This window comes from Notamacropus eugenii, chromosome 5, assembly GCF_028372415.1.
Source record: "Notamacropus eugenii isolate mMacEug1 chromosome 5, mMacEug1.pri_v2, whole genome shotgun sequence".
NCBI classification, from domain to species: Eukaryota; Metazoa; Chordata; class Mammalia; order Diprotodontia; family Macropodidae; genus Notamacropus; species Notamacropus eugenii.
The window spans coordinates 189,955,147-189,972,633 of NC_092876.1; the positions used below are offsets into that span (position 1 = coordinate 189,955,147).

The following is a 17,487-nucleotide window of genomic DNA, read 5'->3' on the forward strand; positions in this document are numbered from 1 at the left end:
AACTATATTTCTCTCCATCTTATCCCACCCTCCCTTCCTGTTTATTCTATTCTTTCTTTTCATCCCTTCCCTTCTCTGATTTCCCATCCCCATTCTGTCTTGCCTTCTGTCACCCAACCCCCCCCCTTAGCCCCTTCCTACCTAATTTTCAGTAGGGCAAGATAGATTTCTATACCTAATTGAGTGTGTATGTTACTCCTTCCTTAATCCAATTTCAGTGAAAGTTGACACTTTCCCTCTCACCTCCCCCTCTTTCCCTCCATTATAAAAGCTTTTTGTTGCCACTTTTATGTGACATAATTTATCCCATTCTACCTCTCCCTTTTCTTTTCTCCCAGTATATCCCTTAATCATCTCTCTCATTGAATATACAATTTTTCTTCCTCTGAAAAATTATACTCAATTTTGCAGGCTATGGATTCTTGGTTTTAGTTCTAGTTCATTTGACCTCCAGAACATTATATCCCAAGACTTCCAGTCCCTTAATTTAGTAGCTGCTAAATCTTGTATTACGTTGATTGTGTTTCTACAACACTTGAATTGTTTTTTTCTGGAAGCTTGCAATATTTTCTTCCCTACTTAAGAACTCTGGAATTTGACTGTAGTATTCCTGGGAGTTTTCCTTTTGGGATCACATTCAGGTGGTGATCAGTGGATTATTTCAATTTCTATTTTGCCTTCTGGTTCTAGAATTTCAGGGCAGTTTTCCTTGATAATTTCTTGAAAGATGATGTACAGGTTCTTTTGGTGATCATGGTTTTCAGGTAGTACAATAATTTTTAATTTATCTCTCTTGGATCTATTTTTCAGATTAGTAATTTTTTTTCTTTTTTAGACGTTTATTTATTTATTTTTATTTAGTTTTCCACATTCATTTCCGCATAATTTTGAGTTCCAAATTTTCTCCCCATCTCTCCACTCTCCCCACACCAAAATATTGAGCATTCTGATTACCCTTTCCATCAATCTGCACTCCCTTCTAACACCTCTCCCTTCCCTTATCTCCACTTTCTCTCTTGGCTTGTAGGGCAAGATAAATTACTATACCCCATTACCTGCATTTCTAATTTCCCAGTTGTATACTAAAAGAATTCTCAGCATTTGTTCCTAAAACTCTGAGTTCCAATTTCTTTTCTTTCCTTCCTTGCCACCCATCCTCACTGAGAAGGCAAGCAATTCAGTATAGGCTATATATGTGTAGTTTTGCAAATGGCATCTATAATAGTCATGTTGTGTAAGATTAAGTATATTTCCCTTCATCTTATCCTGTCTCCCATTTCTTCTATTCTCTCTTTTGACCTTGTCCCTCCTCAAGAGTGTTTACTTCTAATTGCTCCCTCCTCCTATTTGCTCTCCCTTCCATCATCCCCCCCACCAACCCTGCTTATCCCCTTCTCCCCTACTTTCCTGTAGTGCTGGAGAGCTTTTCATATCAAATTGAGTGTGCATGTTATTTCCTCCTTGGGGCAGCTAGGTGGTGCAGTGTAGGAGTCAGGAGAACCTGAGTTCAAATCTCACCTCAGACACTTGACACTCACTAGCTGGGTGACTTTGGACAAGTCACTTAACCTCAATTGCCTCATCCTGGGTCATCTCCAGTCATCCTGATGAATATCTGGTCCCTGGACTCAGATGACTCTGGAGGAGAAGTGAGGTTGATGACCTGCACAGCCCTCCCTCACTCAAAAAAACAAAGTCAAGTGCAAGTCATGTCATAATTTCTCTGATGGCATCACCTTCTTCGGCAACAAAGGACAAACACACACAAACACACACACACAACATGCACACACACACACACACACACACACATATTTCTTCCTTGAGCCAAATGCAATGAGAGTAAGTTTCACTTTTCCCCTCTCACCTCCCCCTTATTCCCCTCCATTGAAAAGTTTTTTCTTGCCTCTTTCATGGGAGATAATTTACCCCATTCCATTTCTCCCTTACTCCTCCCAATATATTCCTCTAACCCCTTAATTTTATTTTTTTAGATATGATCCCTTCCTATTCAAATCATCCTGTACTCTGTCTATATACGTGTGTGTGTTGTGTGTGTGTGTGTGTGTGTGTGTGTATAATCCCTCCAACTACCCAAATACTGAGAAAAGTTTCAAGAGTTACAAATTTTATTCTTCCATGTGGAAATGTAAACAGTTCAACTTTAGTAAGTCTCTTATGATTTCTCTTTCATTTACTTTTTCATGCTTCTCTTGATTCTTGTGTTTGAAAGTTAAATTTTCTTTTCAGCTCTGGTCTTTTCATCAAGAATGATTAAAAGTTCTCTATTTCACTGAATGACCATTTTTTACCCTGAAGTATTATACTCAGTTTGCTGGGTAGGTGATTCTTGGTTTTAGTCCTACTTCCTTTGACTTCTGGAACATCATATTCCACACCTTCAATCCCTTAATGTAGAAGCTTCTAGATCTTGTGTCATCCTGATTGTATTTCCACAATACTTGAATTGTTTCTTTCAAGCTGTGTGCAATATTTTCTCCTTGATCTGGAAATTCTGGAATTTGGCCACAGTGTTCCTAGGAGTTTCTCCTTTTGGATCTCTTTCAGGAGGTGATTAGTGGATTCTTTCAACATTTATTTTGCCCACTGGTTCCACAACATCAGAGCAGTTTTCCTTGATAATTTCATGAAAGATGATGTCTAGGCTCTTTTGTTGATCATGGCTTTCAGGTAGTCCCATGATTTTTCAGTTGTCTCTCCTGAATCTATTTTCCAGATCAGTTGTTTTTCCAATGAGATATTTCACATTATCTTCTATTTTTTCATTCTTTTGGTTTTGTTTTGTAATTTCTTGGTTTCTCGTAAAGTCATTAGCTTTCATCTGTTCCATTCCAATTTTTAAAGAACTATTTTCTTCAGTGAGTTTTGAACCTCCTTTTCCATTTGGCTAATTCTGCTTCTTAAAGCATTCTTCTCCTCATTGGCTTTTTGGACTTCTTATTCCAATGGAGTTAGCCTGTTTTTAAAAAAGCTATTTTCTTCAACAATATTTTGGGCCTCAATTAGCAAGCTGTTGACTCACTTCTCATGATTTCTTGCATCTCTCTCATTTCCCTTCCCAATTTTTCCTCCACCTCTCTTACTTGATTTTCAAAATCCTTTTTGAGGTCTTTCATGGCTTGGGACCATTGCATATTTACTTTGGAGACCTCTGATGGTAAGCATTGTTCTTCCTAATCTGAAAGGATGGAAGTAAATGCCTATTCTCCAAGAAAGTAACCTTCTATAGTCTTATTTTTTCCCCCTTTTTGGACATTTTCCCAGCCAGTTATATGCCTTTTGAAGTCTTTGTCAAGAAGAGGGTATATTCTGGGGACCTGTAAGTTCTTAGTTCCTCCAAGGCGGCACAATCAAGGGAGAGGAGTTTACTCCTCTCCTGTCCTATGCACTGGACTGGGAGCAACCAAAAATGTGACCTACATTTTGGATGCCACCATCTGCAATGACCAGGACACCAAAGGGCTGTGCATATTCTGAAACCTTGTATACAGCTGTTGCCTGAGGCCAACCACATGCGAGCACTTCCTGTGTGATGCAGATGGAGCCACTGCCCCTGTCAACCCTCAGAGTGTACACTCCAGCATCAATGAGGTTTTTTGCCTGTGCAGCTATCACCACATTGCCACTGATAACCTGAAGATTACTGTATTTCTTTTTTTTTTTAATTTAACTTTTAACATTTATTTTCACACAGTTTTGGGTTACAAATTTTCTCCCCTTTTCTCCCCTCCCCCCCCCCCCAGACCCAAGCTTTCTAATTGCCCCTGTGACCTATCTGCTCTCTCTTCTATCCTCCCTCCCTGCCCTTGTCTCCGTCTTCTCTTTTGTCCTGTAGGGCCAGATAGCTTTCTTGACCCCTTAACCTGTATTTCTTGTTACCCAGTGGTAAGAACATTACATTTGGTCTTAACACTTTGAGTTCCAACTTCTTAAGCTCCCTCCCTCTCCACCCCTTCCCCTTGGAAGACAGGCAATTCAATATAGGCCATATCTGTTTAGTTTTGCAAATGATTTCCATACTAGTTGTGTTGTATAGGACTAACTATATTTCCCTCCATCCTATCCTGTCCCCCATTACTTCTATTTTCTTATGGTCCTTTCCCTCCCCATGAGTGTTGACCTCGTATTGCATTCTCCTCCCCATGCCCTCCCCTCTATGCTCCCCCCCACCCTGCTTGTGCCCCTGTCCCCCACTCTCCTGTATTATGAGATGGGTTTTCTTATCAAAATGAGTGTGCATTATATTCTTTCCTTTAGTGGAATGTGATGAGAGTAGACCTCATGTTTTTCTCTTGCCTCCCCTCTTTATCCAACCACTAATAAGTCTTTTACTTGCCTCTTTTATGAGAGATAATTTGCCCCATATAACTTCTCCCTTTCTCCTCCCAATATTTCTCTCTCACTGCTTGATTTCATTTTTTTTTAATATATGATCCCATCCTCTTCAATTCACTCTGTGCACTCTGTCTCTATGTATGTGTGCATGTGTGCATGTGTGTATGTGTGTACTCCCACCCAGTCCCCAGATACTGAAATGTTTCAAGAGTTACAAATGTTGTCTTTCCATGTAGGAATGTAAACAGTTCAACTTTAGTAAGTCCCTTATGACTTCTCTTTGCTGTTCACCTTTTCATGGTTCTCTTCATTCTTGTGTTAAAAAGTCAAATTTTCTTTCCAGCTCTGATCTTTTCATCAGGAAAATTTGAAAGTCCTCTATTTCATTGAAAGACCATTTTTTCTCCTGAAGTATTATACTCAGTTTTGCTGGGTAGGTGATTCTTGGCTTCAGTCCTAGTTCCTTTGACTTCTGGAATATCCTATTCCATTCCCTTCGATCCCTCAATGTAGAGGGTGCCAGATCTTGTGCTATCCTGATTGTATTTCCACAATACTTGAATTGTTTCTTTCTAGCTGCTTGCAATATTTTCTCTTTCACCTGGGAATTCTGGAATTTGGCCACAATGCTCCTAGGAGTTTCTCTTTTTGGATCTCTTTCATGCGGTGTTCTGCGGATTCCTTGAATATTTATTTTGCCTTCTGGTTCTAGAATCTCAGGGCAGTTTTCCTTGATAATTTCATGGAAGATGATGTCTAGGTTCTTCTTTTGATCATGGTTTTCAGGTAGTCCCAGAATTTTTACATTGTCTCTCCTGATTCTATTTTCCAGGTCAGTTGTTTTTCCAATAAGATATTTCACATTATCTTCCATTTTTCGAATCTGCGCGGTATGTTCTGAGATATCTGTCTTTCTCATAAAGTCCTTAGCGTCCATCTGTACCATTCCAGTTTTGAAAGATCTATTTCCTTCAGTGAGCTTTTGAATCTCCTTTTCCATTTGGTTAATTCTGCTTTTGAAAGCATTCTTCTCCTCATTGGCCCCTTGCACCTCCCTTGCCAACTGAGTTAGGCTAGTTCTCAAGGTGCCAATTTCTTCAAGATTTTTTTGGTTCTCCTTTAGCAGGGAGCTGATCTGCTTTTCATGCTTCTCCCTCATCCCTCTCATTTCCCTTCCCAGTCTTTCCTCCACCTCTCTAACTTGATTTTCAAAATTCCTCTTGAGCTCTTCCATGGCCCGAGCCCATTGGGTGGGCTGGGACACAGAATCCTCGATTTCTGTGTCTTTGCCTGATGGCAAGCATTGTTCCTCCCCATCAGAAAGGAAGGGAGGAAGTGTCTTTTCTCCGAGAAAGTACCCTTCAATAGTTTTATTTCTTTTCCCTTTTCTGGGCATTCTCCCCAACCAGTGACCTGACCTCTGAGTGTTCTCCTCACACCCACCTCGCCTCCTGGTCCTCCCAGCCAGCGTTTGGGGACTGAGATTCAAATGCTGCTTCCTGCCTTAGGGTTTTTGGCGGGGGCAGGGCTGCTATTCAGTGTGAGAATTAAGTTCAGGTGGTCAGGGGCAGGGCCGCCTCTCTGGCTCAGTTCCCTCAGGGGGTTTATGAACAGACCTTCCACAATGGATCCAGGCTCCCGCCCACTTGGGGAGCCCCTGTCTGTAGACGCCTCTCAGCTTCTATCTCCTGGGGGGGCCTGAGCCATGGGGGCACCCCACTCCCCTCTCAACCCGCCAAAGAGACTCTCTCACCTACCCCCGTCAGTCACCTGTTGGTGGGGGGACTTGTGCCACCGCTGGAGATCCCATCCCCGTAGCCCTCTCGGATCTTTTCCTCATGGTGTCATGGCCGCGGCAGGGCTGCCCTCTGCTCCCCGTCCTGGCGCCCAGTCCATGGTGCGAAGGACCCCCCTCGAGAGGTTTGCAGGTCTCTCTGGAACAGAAATCTCCCTCGCTCCAATATTCCGTGGTCTCTGGGTGCAGAATTCTCCCTGGGTTGGTCCCCTCTAGCTGTTCTGTGGTTTGTGGGTTTGGAGCTATGTGTATGTGTGTCTTTCTACTTCGCCATCTTGGCTCCGCCCCAGATTACTGTATTTCTCCATGATGTACACGTTAATTTGAAAAATGGAGTTTCCTTGGGGAGAGTCCAGCAGGAGCACATCGACACCAGCATGGGCCAGCAAGTCAAGCCTATATTTGTTGTCCTCATGGGTAGTGATGGCTGCCCACACAAAAGTTGCTTCTTGGTGTCCTTGGATGCCAGAGGATAGTCTTGATTCTTCTTCAGGTCCGTGTGGGCCATGATGGCTACTAGCTCATCATTCTCATTTACAATGAGCAGCTTCCCTTTCTTGCTCCGTTGCAAGATTTCATTGGCTTCTTTTAGTGTGACTCCTGCAGGAGCCACTATGAGATCCTCCTGACTGGTCATGATCTTGCCCAGGAAATGGTCATGTTCCTCTTCTTTGAGAAAGTTGATGTCACGAGAGGAGATGATGCCCACCAGGAGTCTGCCCATCTTGCCATTCTCCATGATTGGGATTCCACGGAAGTCTCACCTTGTCTTGTCTTCAAACACATGTGTGACCCGATCTTTGGGGCTCAGGACCACAGGGTCAGTGATGAAACCCTGCTCATATTTCTTCACTTTGCTCACCTCGTTGGCCTGGAATTCCAGGGTGCAGTTGTGATGGATAAAGCTGATGCCTCCCGTCAGTGCCATGGTGATGGCCATCCTGGCCTCTGTGACCGTGTCCATCTGGATGACACCAGGGGCATCTTGAGGGTTATTCTTTTGGTCAGCACCGAGGTCAGGTCCACTTGGTCTGCAGTGAAGTGGATGTAGCCTGAGAGGATGAGGAAGTCATTGTATGTGAGCCCATCCCCGCAGTTGAAGAGCTGCTGTGCAGTGAGTCCATCGTCTGGAATGTAACAAGTGCTGCCACTGATGAGATAGTCTGCCACGGCAGGGATTGGGTGGGAGGGGGAGGAGGAGGCAGGCCGGGCTGGTGGGAGAGCCGCGAAGCGCCACATGGGTTGGATGCTGCTCCCGCAAAGCCAATTCTGCTTTTTAAAGCATTCTTCTTCTGGTTGGTTTTTTGGAACTCTTTTGATATTTGAGTTAGACTTATTTTTAAGGGGTTATTTGCTTCAGTAGTTTGCGGTCTCTTTTAGCAAGTTGTTGACTCATTTTCTATGATTTTCTTACATCACTTTCGTTTCTCTTCCCAATTTTTCCTCTACTTCTCTTACTTGATTTTCAGAATCCTTTTTGAGCTCTTCCTTTGCTTAAGACAAATTCTTATTTTTCTTAGAGACTTTGCTTTAGTAGCTTCGACTTTGTTGTCTTCTTCTGTGTGTCTGTTTTGATCTTCCTTGTCAACAAAATTAATTTCTATCATGTGAAGTTTTTTTTTTTTTTCTGGTGTTTGCTCATTTCTGCAGCCTGTTACTTGACTTCTAGTGTTTTGTAAAGGGAGAGCTCTGTTTCCAGTGTGAAGTGAACACAGTCCCAAGCTTCAGGAGTTTTGTGTAACTTTTCAAAAGTGCTTCTGGAGAATTGTAAGTTTTCAGTTCTTCCATGATAATATAATCTAATGAGAGGTGTTTATTTTTCTCCTGGCCTATGCTCTGATCTGTGAGTGATCACAAGCACTCTTTTCTGCCCTGGAATTATGAGGAGGCTTCTGTCTCTACTTTTGCCACAAGCTCTGCTATGATAGTGCTCCTCCTTGCCCCAAGACTGTCACCTGGTACTGCATCCCAGATCTAAGTATAGGCAAAGCAGCAGAGTCCTATCTCAATCCCAGCAAAGAGACCCCTGTAATGTCCTTCTGACCAATCTGTTCAATCCCCTTACCATCTATGGACTGAGAGCTCTGGAAGTTACTGCTGTTGCCACCACCACTGGTGATTCAGTCACTTCCAAGGCCTGCTCCTGGCTTTTTGGGGCCAAGGCTGTTTTGGGGCCAGGACTAGATCGTGCTTCTTTCTCACTCAGCTCTGACAGATGTTTCCTCTGACCTTCTAAGTTGTCTTTGGCATTTGTGGGTTGAGAAGTCCAGAAACCACCACAACTGCTAGTGATTCAGTCCCCTGAGGGCTGATTTGGGTTTTCTGGGGTCTGGTCTGGGCTTGCACTGTCTGCACTAGAATGTGCTCCTCTCTGAGTCTGGTGCAACAGGCTTTCCCCTCAACCTTCCCCATTATCTTGGGCTGGAAATTTGATTCATGATATCAATTTGTGGAATCCTCTCCTCTAGAATTTGTTTAAAATCATTTTTATAGGTATTTGGAGGGATTTGCCTGAGAGCTCAGAGGAGTCCCTGCCTTTACCCCACCATCTTGGCTCTACTTCCTCACTTGCTTTATTTTTTCTTGTATTTGTTTGCTTTGGTTTCTGTTTTTGTTTTTACTTCTGACTTGTTTCTTCTATCACAACCATGGAATATGGAAATATATTTTGCATGATAAAATATATCAAACTGCCTACTATTTTCAGAAGAGGGGAAGGGAAGGAGGGCAGCAGAAAAATTTTAAACTCAAAATCTTATAACAATGAGTGCTAAAAAATGTTCTTCATTTGCAATTGTGGGGAGAAAATGAAATAGTATTACGACAAAAATAAAATAAAATAACTTCAACCCTATCTTTTAAAACAAGTTAGTAAATCATTAATTCCCCAAATTGCAAATCAGCAAAGTGCTGGGGATATAAAATCAGAAACTAGAACTTTCCTTTTTTCAGGAAGCTTACTTTATGCTGGGAAAATCAATATGTACAGAGATGAATAAATAGCAAAACTTCTTTTAGGAGAAAACACTTGAGTTCAGCCTTAATGAAGCTAGGGATTCTAGTGAGGGAGAAGAGAATTGTAGACTCAGGTGATATCCTATGCAAAGGCAAGAAAACAGATGCTATATTAATGTATGGTGTTTGTACCCCCATACACCTCCAAGGTTGTTGAAAGGATCAAATGAAATAATATGTGTGCAAGTACTTTTAAAATATACGAATTAAACTGAGTTAACAGGTTAAAAACTGGAAGATATAATTTAACAAAATTAGTTTAAATTTGGAGTCGGTTATTGGTGTAGTAAAGAAAAAAACAGAGGTGAGAGTCTTCCTTTTCAAGAGAGGAGCAATATTGGTGGATCAGATATTTTCTTGAATTCCCACACCTAAAATTTCTCCAAAATAGAAATCATGTACCAAAGATAAAGTGATTTCATTTGTTTCCATGATCTAAGGCACTCAGAATATAAAAGAAGATTTTAAAAAAAGAATAACAAAAAAAAAAAAAGAACTGAAATTCTCTGACCCTCACACATTCATCACCATTATCCCATTTCCCATGCTAGACAGTGAGGCCATGCTACCAGGCCCAAAGAAACAATACAGGCTTATCACAAAACCTATTCCTGTACCCCATCTCCTCTCTCTCTTTCCACTTCCATAGGGATCATAGCTGCAGGTAGGAGAAATTTGCTCAGGCCTTTATAGACAGTTTGGCCACAGCAATTCACAAGCAAAAGCCTATTGTGTACTTCAACTCAGAAGCACCAACATTTGTAAAAGTCTGAATGTCTGGAGGAGGCCAGAGAACTAAAATAAAAGGAGTTGGACGGGATACTTTGTTTATAGGCTGCCCTATAGCACACCAGCAAGTCTAAGGGAAAGAACATAGAATCAAGCTCGGGCCACTTCTACACACCCACAAGTCAGTTGGGGCAAAGACCTAAATTGATGAGCCATGAATTGCTCAATGTGAGAGGAGACTGAGACAATTCAAGACCTGGACCTCAAGGAAAGCACAATCAAAGTCAAGAAGTGAGTAATAAGGAAAATGAGGTATAATGTGAGGATGGAAAACTGAAAGTACTAAAGATTTCAGGAAGGAAATACCTCAAAGACCATGAACATAAATAAATAAATCAAGAGGAAAAACATTAAAAGAAGGAAATACAGCATCCAGATCTGGCAAATGAGTACGGACATCTATGAATAAATACTGCAAAAGGAAAGAAAATATTCCAGCACTTGAGACAGAAGACAACGTAGAATTTGAAGATAACACAAAATAACAACACTTATCCTGAGTAGTTTAAAAGAGGAATAAGAATTATAACAGCAAAATTTATGTCTTGCACAGCAAAAACAAACAAAACACCACAAGCAGAATGTAACTTGAATCTGAAATTTGAATCTTCACCAAAGAAACAAAAGAAAGAACAGTAGATTGGGAACACAAATACATAGACATAAAGGATGACTTAGAAGAAAGGAGCAAAAAGAAAAAAAACACTTTACAGAAAATATATTTACTATGCAATTAAAACATGGATCTTGAAAGCAGGGTGTGTAGATGCAACCTAAAGATCATAGGTCTCCCAGAATAACAGTACAAGACCAAAATCCTTAGCATCATAATAAAGAAAATAAAAATAAAACTGCTCAGAAATTCTGAAGATAAAAATGCCAATAGAAAGAATTCACAGATCATAACCAGAAAAAAATAATAATGTTGCAAACTCTACAACCCTTAATGGTTAAATTAAACAATTCAAATCAGAAACATCAAGTTCAGTAAGCCATCAGGAAAAGACTTTTAAATACAAAGGAAGGTCATTAGAATGGTACAAGACTGTTACTCACCCTCTAAAAAAAGGTGGGAGGGAATGCAAAAATGTGTCCAAACAAGGACTGGAGTGAAGGAATAAGACAAGGGTGAATTAAATTGCAAATCTGAGCTTAACCATATAGGACAAAAGATGGAGATTCAATACTAAAGAAGAACAAGAAACCCTTTTTAGAAAGAAAACCAGAACTAAAAATATTATTTGCTTCTCAAACATTCCAAAAAAACAGAATCACAGGAGAAGTAAATAAGTGCATGTGGAAACAACAGCAGAGTGACAAGATAAAGAACAGCAAGAATTTTCTTTCTAAAGTTATACAGGGAAATGGGAGTGAAGAAGGAAATCTAGTAGAGGTAAATAATAAGAAGCAGTCATGGGGTACTATGGACAGAATCTTGTGATGCCCTATCTTTTGGTGAATTTTTTTGTGGGACTAGATTACAATATGGAAGGGCACAGGCACATAAAAAGATGAAGTGAGGAGTAGAGCTAAAAAAGGAGTAAGAGTTGTTCTTGGGTCAAATGAAAGGCTACTGGTGAAGAGATGATCACTGTGATCTCAGAAAGCAAAGAGTCTACAGGTGACTGGGTAAGGATATGAGGGAGACTGAAAGAGGGAAGGGAGAAGGACTTATTTTGAAAGTGAGAAAAGTGTGACCCTCTGAGTGAAGGGAGATGATGACCTCCCACTAGTAGAGGCTTGGGAGACTTGGTACCTGAAAAAGTCTGATTGTCCAGGGAGATGGGAATTGGAATTCCAGGGGATGTATGTGGCACCTGGAGAATTCAGGGAGAATGGATACAGAGAGGAGATTTCCAGGCAAATGTACAGAAGAAAGATCAGTGAGAGAAAATATTGATCAATGTGTCGGGTGGGAGGAAGGTTCCCTAAAATGGGGTAGTATCCTCTCTGACACCTAAAATAAATAGCTTCCTGGGAGAGAAAGACACAATGGAAAAGAATAATTGATGTGGTAAGTGTACAAGACAGAAGGAGAAAGCACCTAAAGTACAGAGCCTAGAAATGGATACCTCAAAAGTTTTGATTTTCTAAAAAATACATAGAAAAAAAATAGACTAGTTGATTATAAGGGTTATAGATCAGAGAATACTGGTCCAGCATAAACATAAAATGCAGATAGATAATGAAGAAAGTGAGAGAAGTCCTTTTTTTGTGGAGGAATGGAGCACAAGGAAACTATATTATGCTGAAAGGAACCATATTAAATATCGATAACAAGCTTATACTCTCCAAATGCCATAGAATAAAGGTGAGATCTGAGCTTCAAGAAGAATATCTTCCTATAAGTTTTTAATAAGTCTAACAGAAACATTAACAAAAAAGGAAAATATGGTACTGAACAAATCTCTAGGCAAATTAGTGAAGACTCATAACATCTTCTAAATGGAATAGCAAGCATATATATCTATTTCCTCTGTACCAAATAGAATTTTGACAAAAACTGACCATGTACAAAGACACACAGATATTGCAAACAAATTTAAAGAAGCTGAAATAGACAATACATCATTTATAGATCCTAATACGATAAAAATAGAAATTGGTTTAGGGTCTGTAAACAAAAGATAAAGACTCAAATAAAGACTTAACAATGAAATCTTAAATAATGAGTGGACCAAAGAGCAAGTCATAGAAATAACTAATAACTACATAGAAGATAATATGTAGAAGATGAAGTAATATACCAACATTTTTAGGATGCAGATAAAGCAGTCTTGTGTGGGGAAACTATACCCTTACAATAATATATTAACAAAATAGGAGGAAAACAAACTGAATATGCATTTTTTAAAATTAGAAATCAAATGAATTAACGTTACAAAATCACAAATAAAAGATATTGTAAATTAGAGAGGGAATAGGTTGGAAACTATGTATGTATATGTATATATATCCCATAGAAATGATAAGTAAAACTAATAAGTGGTTCTTGGAAAAAGCCAATAAAATTGATAAAATCTTAACTCATCTGATTAAAAAAAGAGAGCAGGAAATCAAAATAAAAAAATAACAAGAGATCAAAGAGAAATCAAAGATAAACCAGAAGAAATAAAAAGAATAATCAGGACATATTATACACAGTTTTATGGAACAAAACTGAAAACACACAAAAAAGGGGAATGCCATAAAAATGCAAAACACCCAAGTATCAGAAGACCAGATGGAGATCTTAAATAACACCATTCGAGAAAGAGAAAAGTTAAAGAAACTAACAAGGGAAAAAACAAACAAAAAACAAACTCCTGTACCTGTTGGAGTCAGTGGAGAATTCTATCATATTTTAAAGGAATAGGACTTATACTTCACAAATTATCCTTTAAAATTAAAAAAAATATAACACTACCAATATAATTTTACAAGACAGATGTATTCCTAATACCTAGTGTCTGAAAAGAAAAGCATGGAAAGAAAACCATAGGTCAATGTTATTAAGAAACATTTACTCAAAAATCTTAAACAATACAATACCAAATGGACTATAACAATTTATCCAATAAAGCATTCATTATGATCAAGTGAGATTTACATCAGGAATTCAAGGATGTTTCAACATTAGGAAAATAATCAACATGATTACTTAAAAGCTCAAAACATCTAAAACTTCACGATCAACTCAACATACAGAGAAACAGACTTTGAAAAAAATAACACTCTTTTATGCTAAGAAACAAAACAAAAAATAACAACTCTACAAAGTACAGTATTACAGTGGAATCTTTTTTTAACGTAAAGAAAGAATCTATCTAAAACCCAGAGCAAGCATTTTAGGCAATGAGAACATATTAGATCCCTTTTCAGTATATATGGAAGTGAAACAAGGATGCTCATTCTGCCCACTATTATATGATATGGTTCCAGAATTGCTAGAAATAGCAATAAAAAGAGGGAGCAATTGAAGGAATAAAAAAGGTGAAAAGATAAAATTATTGGGGTTTGCTCATGATATGATGGTTTAATTGCAAAACTCTAGGGAATCAGCAGATATTAATTTAGACAATAGTTTCAGCAAAGTTGCAGGCTACAAAATAAAACCTTAAAATTCAACAGTATTTCTATATAATAATAACGAATGATAAGAAGCAATAATAGAATGGAAAATCCTTCCAAATAACTACAAAATGCACAAAATATCTGGAAGTCAACCTACTAAAGCATAGAAAAAAATTTTAATATATTTAAATATGATTTAAATATATTCTTCTTAAAGAGACAAAGGACAATCTGTATAGCCGGGGGGATTTTCAGAAGTGGTCAAATGAGGAAGAAAAATCTTACATCAAATTTTTCTAATAAAGATTTGGTATCCAAGATATATAAATAATAAATATACGTGACTAATAACTTTCTCCTAACAGATAAATGCATGATGAATATGAAGAAACAGTTCTTAAAAGAACTACAAAGTATTCCCAGTCACATGAAAAAAAATGCTCCAAATCACTAATAATAGGATAAATGTAATTCAGAACACCACTGAGGTTTCACCTTACACCATGAAAAGTGGCTAAAATGACAAAAATTAAATTGGAGGGGTTATGAGAAAATAAGCACACTAACACATTGGTAAGTGGAGTTGTGAAATGACGCAACCAGTTTTGAAAGCAATTTGGAATTATGCAAATAAGGTGACCAAAATGTTCAAAAACTATATCACTATAGTGAGATTCCTATATGGATAGTGATCCATAGTGATTACAATAATATTATAGCATGGTCTTTGACTTTCTTATGGGAAGTGCTTATCATATATTAATGATTATATTGTGAAACACTAGGGGTTTGTGCCACTTTATGTGTTATATGTGTAGAGTACGACAGTTTTGTTACATTCTTTTAGATCTTCAGTTCTTGACTAAAGATTTAGGATAAGTAAAGAACAGGCCTACATTAACAGTCTCATTTTTACTATTGTCAGAAGGAGGTTGAGGGTGGAAATCATGGTTTGGAATCCCCTTTATCATCAAAAGGTAAGAGAGTAGGATTTGGGAGAGGTAAATGACATGGGACAGTCCAAGGCTTGATGTTTACATTTCAGCTCTATGATAGTAATCTCAGTGGCCATATTTATGTATCTCTGTTTTGGGAGGGACAGGGCAATATGAAGGCACTTTGATCCCCAAAGACTGTATTTTTATTGTAGTAAAATCTACCACCTCTTACATTTTGGTTAATGCATCTGCACCAGTTACACAACAATAAGGCTTTGAGGGCAACAGCAGTTGTATTCTATCATCCTCACTCTGTGACATATCTGTGATTTCTTCTAGCCTTCTGTAATGATAATTTAAAATGGGGAGATCTTTCTCACTCATCAATAGGCCCATGTGACCTGCCTGGGTCACATGGGTTTGAGTCACATAAAGCCAGTGGAAGAGTTTGCTGAATGGGTGAAACAGGAAAAGAAGAGCTGAAAGGAAGCTAGTCTTGAGAGCAGTCTGAGTTAGGAAGGATGCAGACAGCTGGCTAGTAGGAATGAAAGGGCTTGTGATTTTGTTTAAGAGGGTCTGCTTGTGAATTGTTTAATGGAGTTGGTTTGTGAGAAGCCTGGCAGGGGGAAGGGTTGGGGATGGTGTTGTTCTCTGCATTGTTCCTGTGTATAGATTTCTGTTATTATGATGGATTTGGCTTTCTGGTGTCTAAATAAATGTTTTGGTTCTGCCTTCCATGTGGAAAGTATTTCACAATTCAGAATTGTACAGGAATATTCATGACCTCCATAGGTACTGTGAATATTGCAGTGAAGATTGCATTGAAGATTGCATCTTCTAATTGCTTCCCTACCATAGGAAATATACTTGTGTCTACCCCATCCATCCCTGCTAGCTAACATCCTAACTTCGTACTTTTGATAATTCTATGTATAATAAATGTATCTATTTCTTTCCTCTCTCCCTTTTTGTATTTGAGGGGAAAATGAAAAAGAAATGAGAGCCATAGAATAAACATTTTCAAAAGGAATTAGTAGGTTGATGTAAGTAGTACAAAACCTCCTTCAAGCAACAAACTCCCCTGAAGAAGACAATGGGCCAAACAGATGCTAATGACTCTATGAGACAACAAGAAACAGTAAAAAAAAATCAAAAGACTTAAAAATTCAAAGAAAATGTAATTTTTTTTATAGCAAAAATTACTACCTGGAATACAGGCTAAGAAACAATATAAGAATCATTGGACTATATAAATGACATACTCCCTCCTCAAAAAAAATAGCCTATATATCCTATTCCAGAATTCTAATAATCAGAGGACAAAGTTAAAATAGAAAGACCACCACACACTTCCTAAAAAATGAGAGTGCTTGGGAACTTAAAGGCAAAATCTAGAGCTCCCAGGTTTATAAAAATAAAGGATTACTACAAGTAGCCACAAAGAGAGAATTGAAGTACCAAAGATCTATAGTAAGGATCACACATGATTTAGCAGCCACTATTAAAAAGGAATATAATTTTCCAAAAGGTAAAGGACACTGGCTTATAGCCAACAATAACTTTCTGGGGAAATTGAGTATAATGCCACTGGGATAAAGTGATTTTAATAAAATAGAGGACTTCCAAGTATTAATGAGTATGGATACAAAATCCTAAATAAAATACTAGCTAAAAGTTACAGCAGGATATTACAAAGATTATATGTTATAATGAAGTGGAATTTATACCAAGAATGCAGGGATGGTTTAACATAAAATAACTATTAACTTAATTGATTGTATCAATAACAAAAATTTAAAAATATGATTATATCAATGGATGCAGAAAAAACTTTCGATAAAGTACATCATTCATTTCCATTAAAAACACTTGAAAGTATTGGTATAAATGGATTTTTCCTTCAAGTGACTTAAAAAAAGCTTTGATCTGAAACCATCAGGAAGAATTATTTGTAACGATGATAAATTTGACATGGGCCCAGTAAGATCAGGTGTGAAACAAGGAAGCTGACTGTCATCAATGTTCTTTAGTATTGTATGGGGAATCCTAGCGATGGTTATAAGAGAAAGAAAAAGAAATAGAAGGAATCAGAATAGGGAATGAGGAAATTTTACAGACAATATAATGATATATTTGGAAAATTCCAAAGACTCACCTGAAATGTTAGTTTATAGTTAATAATGTCAGCAAAGTAGCAGGATATAAAGTAAATCTGCATAAATCACCAACATTCCTATATATCACAAATAAAATCATGCAAAGAAAGATAGTAAAAGATTCCCAGTTTAAAATAACTACAGATAGTATAAATGTTTGGAAGTACATCTACCAAAACAAACCTAAGAATTAATATAAATGAAATTCTAAAAATACTTTTATACACATAAATCAGATTTTAACAATTGGAGAAACATTAATTGTTCATGAGTAGACAGGACTAATATGATAAAATTGACAATCATACCTAAAGTTTTATATGTATATATGTATATATATATGCATACATACATGTATATGTATACACAATATATATATATATAT

At 38.0% G+C, this 17,487-nt stretch overlaps 1 pseudogene; it reads right to left on the reverse strand.

Annotated features, from left to right (window-relative positions):
* Positions 1-3,402: 3,402 nt before the first annotated feature.
* LOC140507780 (inosine-5'-monophosphate dehydrogenase 2-like) lies at positions 3,403-7,390 on the reverse strand (annotated as a pseudogene).
* Between the last annotated feature and the right edge of the window lie 10,097 nt (positions 7,391-17,487).